Below are 12,269 nucleotides of genomic sequence, written 5' to 3'. Positions count from 1 at the left end.
GAAACCAAGGTTTCACTTGTACACCATCCAGTACACAAATTCAAAGCAGTCCTGTACGTGCACCTGCACCTCCCTTGTCCATACATTCTTAGTCCTCACTGCCGGTGCTGCAGTCTTCAGTCTCTGCCTATACTTGGGGAGTAGAAGTGCAGTTAGTTAATCAGACTTTCCAAAGTGTGGGCGTGGGATGACACGGTAAGTGCTCGTAATGGTGGTGTAACAGTGGTCCAGTATGTCGTTCCCTTTGGTACTACAAGTGAATTGTTGGCAATAATTATTTAGACTTTTTCAAGCTGACCTGGTTAAAATCCCACAAATTTATGAGGAAGGAATCAGGGTGTGCTGCTTCATGCCTGTTGATTACATCGATCAGCAATGTAACTGACACCAGCTTTTCTAGTTATATTGCTAGCACCAATTTTGTGACCTTTCTTAACTTGGTCATTTGCTCTTTAAATTTCATTTTCAATTTTAGATCAAATCAAATGACTTTTATTGTGTTTGTCTCCACCCCGTGGTGCCATATAGAATTACAGTAAACGGTGCGGCAAGTTATAAATGCTGTTTACTCAACTTCAGAGACTGAAATATTTGGATTGGTCAGTGAAATCCTTTGACCTGATACAATACTTGCAGAAGCTTGAGACTGATTGGGAAACATGTTATCTACTGTTTGTTCCCAATTGGATCGGTTCATTTACTTCTAAAGTATAGATTTTGGATAGAAGATGCCAGGTGGTTATTACCGAGGAGCTCGTGGCTTTGGCCTGTTACAGATTTCAGCAGGACGCCAGCTATGTGAGAATGCTACTGAGTACAGCGTGTTTCCACAGTGGGGGCAGTGCTACCGATGCTGGGGCTGGTCAAGGAGCACTGGCACCCATCTACCAAAGGTCACTGAGCAACCTATCAGAATGCCAACCTGCGCCACAGCACTGCAGCCACTTAAACTGACGTCTCCAGCACGGTCCGTCTAGTCTGCTTTCTTCCAGGTCCTCATGTAGTCAGGACACAGATACAGGTCCCGAGTCTTCAGCAACAATAAAGCACCCATGGACCCTAATCTTACATTATTCCTGGTTTCTTCTTGTATCCCGACTTTTTATCAACCCTCTCCCCCCCCCCCCCGGTTACCCTTTCCACCCCTTCTCTAGATTCTGCTTCTCACCTACACACTTGTGACAATTACCAGCGGCAATGAACCGCCAAACCCACTCTTTTTTTGGATATAGGAGGGAAGTAAAGGACACCAAGTAGGAGGAGATGGTGTATCATGTATTGATGGAGTCTGAGAGAATGCAGCCACTATTTCAGAACCCGAGGGGGCTTCTCCTCGGGTTTTGGCTATACTCCAGGCCCACGCTCCTGATTTTCAGTCAGCGAGTGCTGACTGGTGGGTCACTTGAGCGAATCTCCTGTTCATTTCGCTCCTGGGCTTGGCCATTGTGGTCATTCACAGCCCACAGTCACAGGTTCCTCATGAGCTGATTGTCTGACCCTTTTCCTGGGTTACACCCATGCCTGTGTGTCCCTGGAGAAGGAGCGTGTGTTATCCATGAATACATAGGGGATTTCTGAGACTGTCGGGCTCCTTAGGAACTTCAGTGTATTTCGGATAATGATGAGCATGTTACAATTTGAAACTGTAAATAGTTTATTACATAAAGTCCTGTAAAATTGTAATCTTGTGAGACTATAATCACCGAATAAACCAGCTTTAGAAAAGATTTTACGAAATCACTCAGCACTCAGAATAAACCCACGTGGCCGCAGTGAGAATATGCAACCTCCACACAGTCAGTGCCCAAGATCAGGACTGAAGCCACTCTCTGGCCCTGTGAGATAGTGTCTCTATTAGCTCGGCTACTGGGCCACCCATTTATTTCTGCTTGAAAGGATTTCTGTCAAGTTTGCCCTGAATGTTTATTTCCTTGTTTGCAAGATAATGGGCTGTGTCAAAGGATCCAGAAACGGGTGCAACAGGGTCTGCAGTTGTGCCAAAAGTCATCAAGTGGAAATTAGCAAGAGTACACTAGATTGCTTGAGTGTTTATGCAGTTGAAATGTTTGCCATATTGTTAGCACTAGAATGGAGTGAGCAGGTTGACTGTAGTAATTTTGTGATATGTAGCGATTCTGTATCGGCCCTTGCAAGGCGGGTACAGCTAGAGGACACCAGGATCTGCTTTATGAAATCCTGTTTGCAAATTCAAAACTGGCTAGACAGGGTAAAAATATCGCATTCATGTGGGTTCCAGCACATTTGGGTATTATGGGAAATGAGACAGCAGATAAGCTGGCAAAAGCAGCAGTCAAAAAAGGATGGGTAGAGGTCAATATTAAAGTATCAAAATCAGAGGGGAAGAGCATAGTGTGGAGAAGGATAAATCAACAGTGGCAGCAGCATTGGGACAGAGCAATAAACGGAAGACATTTACATTCAATTCAGACCAGAGTAGATATGGGAAGGAGTAGGGGAGTAAAGCAGAAGGAGCAAGTAATTATAAGTAGACTGAGAATTGGGCACAGCAAACCTTAATGGTACTCTGACTATCATAAATAAACATCTGACAGGTTTTTGCGATCTATGTCAGGAGACTGAAACAGTGAGCATATCCTTATTTCATGCAGGAAATTTGCACAGAACAACAAATGCTACGACAAGTACGCAAAATAGGACTGGTAGAGAACAATGTTAAAGGTTTATTGGAATGTGGGGAGAGTGATCGGGGAGGAAATGATTGTTTAGTTTTTTAAAGGCGACGAGTCTGGAAAGACGACTTTAGCCAGTCAAGTGAATGGACACTGAGGGACAGTAAATCCTGAAGATGGCAGTAATGCAACAATATGGATGCCAACTGTCATAAAAACCCAAGGAAGAAGGAAAAAGATGATATGCAACATTCTGCCAGCTTCTGTAGTTTATTCAGATTTCCAATTTTACTGAGTTATAGCAGTGGTCTACTTTGAACGGCCATTAAAAGGGGTGTATTTAACTTGTACAACCCCATAACCACAGGTTCCTCTCTGTGAGGTCGATTTAGCTTGCTGGTTTCCCTTTGTGACCTGGTGCCAGTGAAGTGGTTACTCAATCATTGCTACTTCTGTGACATTGCATGATGTTCTCATATCTGTACCTGAGCTGACCACAACATTATCCAGTGTCACTTCTGTCAGAATGACTACCCTATCTTTAATGTAACGTCCGAAGAATTAAATAGATCAGTCTGTGAATGAATGTCAGCTAAACTGCACACTGACCTGTCCCTTAACATTGAGCCCAGTAAAGATTCTATGTCTCCTTAGAACCACACAGTTTGGAAACAGGCCATTTAATCTAGTGAGCACCTTCCATAATAATCCCATCGCACAGCACTTGGTCCACTCCCTTTGTTGCCAATCAACTCAAGTGCTCACTGGGACACTTCTTAAATACTGCCAGCTGTCTAGTTTCAACCCGGGGGCTTCATTACCGTTACTTAACACAGTCTGATTGAAGAAGGTCCCCCTCATCCCTTCTGAATCTCTTCCTCCTTTACCATAAACCAGCATCTCGTGGCTTCAACTTCCAGATCTCACAAATTTCTCCAGACAAACCATGGAGAACATTCTGACAGTTTGCATTATTGTCTGGTATGGAGGGGCTACTGCACAGGATCGGAAAAAGCCGCAGAAAGTTATAAACTATGCCAGTTCCATCATGGGCACTAGCCTCAGCCAGCACCCAGGAGACCTTCAAAGTGCGATGCCTCAAAAGGCAGCATCCATTATTAAAAACCGCCATCACCCATTGCCTCTCTTCTCATTGCTACCATCAAGGAGGCAGTACAGGAGCCTGAAGAGACACACAGCTTCCTCCACTCCACTATCAGATTTCTGAATGAACAGTGAACCCATGAACACTCTCTCAGTATTTTTCCTCTCTTTAGCACTACTTATTTAATTTAATTTTTATATATACTTATTGCAATTTATAGTTTTTACAGTTATGTTTTACAATGTACCACTGCTGCAAAACAACAAATTTCGTGACATGTCAGTGATATTAAATCTGATTTGGATTCAGATTCTGATACCTCTGATATAGCAAAGGTTTCCTGCACTGTGTCTTATTGACCCCCTACATAATTTTACATACTTCTATCATACACCCTGCTAACCTCCTCTGCTTCAGGATGACCAAACATAATACCTGACGAGTCTTTTCTCTTCTCCCTCCTCATAACAGAAATGCTCTATCCCAGTGCAATCACTTCAGTCAAGTATGATGCTCTCTTCTAAGAGGCTGTCTCCTAAAGAGTCCGCGGGTGGTTGTAGAAGCCAGAATGGGATCAACGTAACTGAGATGTTAGATGTAACACCGATGCATGATGTTTTTTTAAACATAGTGAGGCTGATGCATGAGCAGCCACCACGCGATCTTCTACAAATCAGGGTCAGGGTCCAGTGGTATGGGATGCAAGACAACTGGAGACCCTTCTCTGCTGCAGCCTTCCTCCTCCTTCACTGCTGTTGTGATGTGTCATCATCTCTACTGTTGATGTCTTGATTGGACTGTTCTTTGTCTCCACCCTCCTTCTTGACCTTACCACCAGGAGCTGAGCATCGGGCAGCATCACTCTTGGGACCTCGGGACCTCACAAAACTCTCCACCATGCCAAGATGAGAAACCGCGGAGAGGTTTATCCAGGTGAGTCTCCTCAGTTGCCTCTCCAGAACTATTACATCCTTTTGATAACTTGGTGACCAGAAATGGATGTGTAATGACCTGGGAAAGGTTTCCCTGCTGATGCAATGGTTTCTCTGGAGCACAGTGTTTGGGTTATGACTAGAGATAAAGGGGGCTTTAGATTGTGTGCTCGCCAATGAGGAGAGATGTTTTTCTTTCTTGTGTGCCCGAGAAAAGGTTTAGCGGTCTTGTTCAGCAGAAGATGGAGAGAGAAGATGCCAGATTGGGGAAGTCGTAGACTGCAGGACGGAGTGGACTTGGAATGGGTTCAGGAGTCGATGCCCAGGGAGGAATCGATGGAGAACAGACAGGAAAACAGTGAGCTTCAACATTGCACATTAGACTGTTTCAAGAGAATGGGCCCTTTTTATTTTTTGTTTTATTTTACTAACCCTATAGTCAAATTAAGAACTATAAAGCTCAATTGTTTAATGACATATTGTATACTGTTTGTTATTGTGTGGTACTGATTTGTAACAGGGAACACATCACACAGCATCCACCCAAATGAGATTTCTTAAGTTTGCCTGGGCTGGAGGCTGCCTTCCCCTAGATTAAGCCACTAGCCGAATCTAGGGTTACACCAGCTGAGGTCTGACCAAGGTTCTATCAAAGTGGAAAATAATCTTCCCACTTCGAATAAAGACCAATATCCCAAGGGCCTTCCCCTTCATGTGTCAGTCTGACTTGGCACCTTCCAGAGTCTATTGGCATACTCTAAGTTTCATCTGCTCCTTGATTCACCCTGGGACCCAACCATTCATGGTGTGCTATTTAATTAGTATTCCCAAAATGCGTCATCTCACAACTGTCAGGATTAAACTCTATCTGCTATTTTCAGCCTATTTCATCAACTCATCAGTGCTTGCAAAGCCGAAAGGCCTGAAAGTAGGTAAGTCACCTGGACCAGGTGGACTGCATCTCAGAGTTCTGAAAGAGGTAGCTGAAGATGTTATGGAGACATTAGTGATCCCTCAAGGATCACCAGATTCTGGAATGCCTCTGGAGGACTGGAAATTAACAAATGTCACTCCACTTTTTAAGAAGGGAGCGAGGCAGAATAAAGGAACTATAGACGAGTTAGTCTGATTTCAGTGTTTGAAAAAATGTCGGAGTCTATGATTAAGGATGAGGTTTCAGGGTACTTGGAAGCACATGATAAAATAGGCAAAAGTCCGCTGGTTTCCATAAGGGGAAACCTTGTCAGATACATCTGTTGGAATTCTTTGAGGAAACAACAGGCAAGACAGACTGTTACGAACCCCGTAACTGGGTCACTTACCAGCAAAGATAGAGAGGTCCGTTGAAGTCTGATGGTACTATTTTTTAAAGTATTTATTTGATAAAGGGGCACAAAAATAAGATTAATGCAAACATACAGATAATATACATCATCAATGCTAAATCTAAAGTGCGGGTATAATAATAACCAATAAGAAATAGCTCTATCGTTGTCTAGGGGGTAATGTATTGTCCGATGGAAATGTAATAGTCACTGTTAGTTCGTTCACGCTGCAGCGTTTTGGGTTTAAGAGAGAGGCAGTTTAAACTTGCCCAAGTCTTTTATGATGCCAATCCGTTGAGTCGGGGAGTTGGTTTCCCCGTTGTTAGCTAAAAGCCGTTCTCCATGTTACCAGCCACCAGTTCCAGGCAACGGAACTGAACGCACGTGGCTTCCTTCAAATGGCGTCCCATGATCATGGGAGTGCTAGCGTTTCTTCTGGTGCATCTGAGGGGCTGTTCCCCCAGACCATCTTTTATCCTGACTCGCAGGGTCGTAGATGTCAATCAGGTTGGGGGGTGATGCAATCTCTCCCTCAACCAGCCCACTTTGCCTGAGGGCGTCCACGTAGTACAGTTTCCAATCCACAAAATTCGCCTTCCGGAGACAATGGCCATGTCCCGTAGCTTCATATCGCCAGGGGAACGAGACATTCCGCACGTCTCTCTCTCATTTCCTGGGTCCCCTGACCCAACCCAACAGTGATCTTGCAATTCTCACAAAGGAGGGGGCTGCAGGCATAACAAGACAAAGGAGATGCAGTGGATGTTGTTTACTTTGATTTTCAGAAGGCCTTTGACAAGGTGCCACACATGAGGCTGCTTAATGAAAGAAGATCCCATGGTATTACAGGAAAGAAACTAACATGGATTGAAAATTGGCTGACTGGCAGAATAAATGGGATCTTTTCTAGCTAGCTGCTGGTGATCAGGGGTGGGTGTTGGGACCAATCTTTTTTGTATGTCAGTGACTTGGATGATGGAATTGATAGCTTTGCGGCCAAGTTTGTGGATGATAGAAAGATGGATAGAGAGGTAGATAGTGTACAGGATGTAGGCAGTCTACAGAAAGACTTGGAAAGATTAGGAGAAGAGGCAAAGAAGTGGTAGATGGAATATAGTGTAGGAAAGGGTATCATCATGGACTTCAATAGAAAGAATAAAGGTGCAGACTATTTTCTAAATGGGGAGAAAACACAAAAATCAGAGGTGCAAAGGGACTTGGGGGGTCCTCATGCAGGATTCCCTGAATGCTAACTTGTAGGTAGAGTCAGTGGAGAAGAAGGCAAATGCAATGGTAGCATTCATTTCAAGAGGACTGAAATATGACAGCCAGGATTCCATGCTGAGTCTCTATAAGGTATTGGTTAGACTGCACTTGGAGCATCGTGAGCATTTTTGGGCCCCTTATCTAAGAAACATTTCCATGAGGATGTTACAGCCAGGGTGGTTGTGGGGATAAACTCCTGCTGCCTACTGGTAGCTCCCAATAATGGCCTCTAACAACCTTCAGATGTGGCCTGGCAGAGCAGGAGAAGGAGCACCCTAACACCAGTCGCTTCAGGTAAATGGGGCTTGTCAGTGGTGGTTGACAGCTCACCTTGGAGAAGGAAAGCTGATCTCAAACCTCTGCTGCCTTGTGCCTTTACCCACTCACGGGGAAGGCTTCGGGAGTAAACCCCGGAGGAAAGATCTGGAGCTGGAGTCCCTAAGGCAGCCCTACACCGAGTTCAATGCTGGCTGGCAATTCCTGCGACACTGCCGGTACCAAACTCTGCCATTCCTTTCGGTTCATCGGTTGTGTGGAGAGGGGAGCTTGCTGCATAGGCAACCGCTTGCTCTCCATATTGTATTGCCCAGGCTTGAGTACTGGCTACCATATCGCGGAAACAACTGGGACACAACATCCATGGTTAACCCCGACCATTAGAGTGACACATCTAAGAACAGATGCGCTGAGGTTGGAGAAGGTCCATTGAATGATTTCAGGAATGTAAGGGTTAATGTATGAGGAGCATTTGAGGGCTCTGAGTCTGTAATCACTGAAGTTTAAAAGACTGAGGGGGGAATCTCATTGAAACCTATTGAATATTGAAAGGCCTAGGTGTGGAGAGGTTGTATCCTATAGTGAGGGAGTCTAAGACCAGAGGGCCCAACCTCAGGACGAGGAATGTCCATTTAGAATGGAGTTGAGGAAGAATTTCTTTCGCCAAATGGTAGTGAATCTGTAGAATACATTGCCAGAGGGAGCTGTGGAGGCCAGGTCATTGGATGTATTTAAGGCAGAGGTTGGTAGGTTGTGGTTTTGTTAGTCATGAAAGTCAAGAAAGCAGCAGAACGGGATTGAGAAGGAAAATGGATTAGCCATGATGAAAAGGCAGAGCAGACTCGATGGGCCAAATGGCCTGATTCTGCCACTATGTATTATGGTCTTATACCTCTCTGCAGATTACCTTCCGCACTATCAAATACACTGCCTATCCTCTAGCCTCCCACACCCAGATCGACATCGTTCACATGCATTAAAAGAGCAAGTGTCTCTGCTTCAGTCCTTGTTGGGCACCACGAGTTACACACATCTAACCACAAAAGAACCCTCTACTATCATGTTCAGTTGCTAAGACAATTTTGGATCCAATTTTTTATCTTGCCCTGGACCTCTCAAATCAGTTTTCCATGTAGGTCTTTGTCAAAAGCTTCACTAAAGCTCTTGTAAATCATATCAACTGTCCTACCCTCATTGATAAACTTTATTAGTTCTTCAAGGAATTCAGTCAAATTGGTCCAACAGAATCTACCCTTGACAAAGCCATTTTGTACTCTAGTTAGTCCCTGCCTTTGCAAATGACCATTTATCTTCAGAATTTTTTTCACATTATCTTCCCTACCACTGCTTTTGGGCTCAAAGTTCTGCTTTTATTCTGCCTCTTTTCCTGAAAAAAGGGACCAGAATTCCTGTTCTCCAGTAATCTGGTACTTTATGTGTGACCAGTGAAGATTTAAGGAACACCAGCAATCTCTTCCAGTGTCTCCTAAGGCAAGTCAGGATAAATCCCACTTGGTCCTGGAGATCTATACACCTCTAGGTCCATCAAGGATTTGAGCACGTCTCCTTTATTGAGACCTGCACTTGACTGTCTCTTTCCCCTTCACTAAATTCTCCAACTAGAGTTTCCTTTATAAATGTCACAAAAATATTGATTTAAGATCTCCCCTTTCGGGCCCATGAACAGATTGTCTCTCTTGTCCCTAATGGGCCTTTCTCTTTCCCTGTTTATTATTTTACTCGTGATGTCATTAGGAAACACCTTCTGATTTGCCTTAATCCTGTCAACCAGTGACTTCCCATGACCCAGCTTAGACCTCCTAATTTCATTTTAAGTGACTCTCTACACACTTTACATTTATAACATAACATAACCACATAAGTTCGCTAGACCTGTCATACACTTCCTGTTTTCTCTTGACGCATTTCTCTATATCCCTACACATGTTAACCCTGGCTTCTACCCTCGCAGAGGCATGTTGCCATTGGCTTCTCCTTTGAATGCTTTCCACTGTGCAGATGCAGACTCACCTGTGAGTAGATGATTACAATGGTGGCGACAATATCATTGATATGTAATTTAAGTTTGGAATTCATCAGCTTCACTCGTCCTGCTCCTTGCATTGAAATAGATGCTTGGAATTCTGTTAATATGCATTGACATGTTATTTTTTTGTCTACTGATTTGTCTCCTTTGTTTGATTGTACTTCACCATCAGAGTGTCTGGTAGGCACCTGGGACTTTATATATTCATTTATATTTTATTTAGAAATACAGTGTGGTATTGGCCGATCACCTAGCAACCCAGTGACTTAACCCTAGCCTGATCACAGGACCATTTACAGTAACCAAATAATGTACTAACCAGTACCTCTTTGGTCTGTGGAAGGAAACCTGAGCACCTGGAGGAAACCCACATGCACACGGAGAGGAACATACAATCTTGCTTGCAGAGGCTGCTAGAACTGAGTTCCGAATTCCGACACCCGAAACTGAACCAGTGTCACTCTAACCTCTATGTAATTGGAGTGCCCTATGACCCAAAGCCATCCACCATCTATCTATAAGATGGTTAAAATGTTCCTTTTACTTTATTACTCATCTGGTTGACTATGCATGTAATTTATGTAATAAATAGTTTATATTATTCATTTGTAGCTAGCTGGAGATCAACTGGAGAAAGGGTATAATAGATGTTTCTCTTTGGCAGAACATTTAATGGCAGAGCATTTAAGTGGAACACTGTTTCTCTCCTCTGATCATCTACATAGAAGTATTTATCTAATAATCCTTTGGTGCTTGAAACAGACCTGGGTCCTGTGTTGGTTCTTCACTCAATTTGCCATGAGGATTCTTTGCCAGGTTGGGTTTGATCCAAGGTTGTGATAGTGAAGTTCCATATCTTCAACGAGTGGACTACCAGGAGAAGATCCGAGCAGGTGGACCCAAGTACAGAGGAGATCAAAGACGAGGATGGAATTCAACAAAGAACCTTGTCAACGTCAACACCAACGTCATAGATTGATTAGTAGAGAACTCAGGCAAGGACTCAAGAATCACTAGATACAGAGTAGATAAACTCAAGGCTGAGCAAAGATGAACAAAACAGAGAGAACTTAAATAGAGAAACAAAACGAGGCACTGATACACTGAAAATGAAAACAAGACCAGGCGAAAATAATCAGCTAATAATTGGGTAGGAGGAGCATCAGAGCCTGGATGACTCTGGTGCTTCCTGGTGATTAGACTGAAGCATGAGAGGACAACCACCCCCACCACCCCCCTTACAGCTGCCATTTGATGGCTCAGTGCAATCTCATTAGTGACAGTGGATGTCTCTGGTCCAGGTCCAGAATGTCACAGGAGGGAATCCATGGCCTATCTTCTGGGCTGTAACCTTCTCATTCCGGCCAGAAGCCAATGGGAGGTGTACCAGGACAGAACAAAGGTGTCAGCCACCTTTGATGATCGGCATGCTGCGCTGTTGCAGAGTCCTTCAGCAGGACTGCCTGGGCTTTCTTCCACTTCTGTTGGCAACAACAATCCAGCTGTCAGCCGACAGGCCTCCCACCTCAGACTCCAGCTCAGAAAGCAGAGGGGATGGATAACTGAACTGGCACTAAAAGGGAGGAATACTCATAGAAGAGCAGTGCAGAGTGTTACAACAAACTCTCCCCAGAGGAGCTGATCACTCCAAGTGGTTCAATTGCCCAACACAAGGCCTGTCAGGGTCTTCTCCTGGTCCTGGTTGGTCTTTTATATCTGCCCATTGGACTAGCGGTGAAACTCTGATATCAAGCTTACTATAGTTCCAAAGAAGAGATGGAAGACCTACCAGAACCAGCAGGTAAATGAAGCAACATCCTGGGGAAAGCCATGCTCTATAAACACGTGTGGCAGCATAAGGTTGGCTGACTCCCGAGCTGAAGGGAGTTCAGGTAGGGACACAAAGTAGCTGGCCTTGGAGAACTGGTCCACCACCACCACCATAACCACAGTGTTACTTCGCGATGGTGTCAGAATGGTAACGAAGTCTGTGGAGAGATGGGACCAGAGACAGGAAGAAGTGGGTAGTGGTAGAGCAGCCCCTGTTCACATGATCGGGCTTCCTTGTTCTGAGCGCAGATGTGACCGGTTGCCATGTCTGATTTCACTGCCCCCTCCATGCCCGGCCACCAGAACAACTTCTTCATGAACTCTGGTGTACAAGCAGTGCCCAAATATCCTGTAACGCATGACACATGACCCCATTGTAACACATCTGAACGGACAGAGCTGGGGATGATAAGTCTACCTGATTACCCATTCACCGAGTCTGCTTCTTGCTATTATCCTCTCCTGATGATGGTCTTAACCTGCCATTGGACTGCTGTTACCAACCTGCACTTTGGGAGGATGCGCTCTGAGATGGCGAGCAGGTCTGGTTGCTCAAATTTCCTGGAGAAGGCATTCAACTTCTGATCCTTCAGACCTGATTCGTTGGTAATAAGATCAAAACAGTTAAAAACATGCCTGGCGCAAACTTAATCACTTTGTCCCTTGAAGATAGGCCAGGTTCTTGTGGTTGGTTCAGGTCACAAATGGACATTTGGCCCCCTCCAGCCAATGTCTAAGTTTTTCCAGGGCTAAACTGACTGCGGACAGCACTTTATTCCCCATGTCGTAATTCTAGTTATGGCAAAGTTTTAAGGTGCTTGGAAGTAGGTACAGAGG

This window comes from Hypanus sabinus, chromosome 9, assembly GCF_030144855.1.
Source record: "Hypanus sabinus isolate sHypSab1 chromosome 9, sHypSab1.hap1, whole genome shotgun sequence".
NCBI classification, from domain to species: domain Eukaryota; kingdom Metazoa; phylum Chordata; class Chondrichthyes; order Myliobatiformes; family Dasyatidae; genus Hypanus; species Hypanus sabinus.
This window is presented reverse-complemented; position numbering follows the sequence as displayed.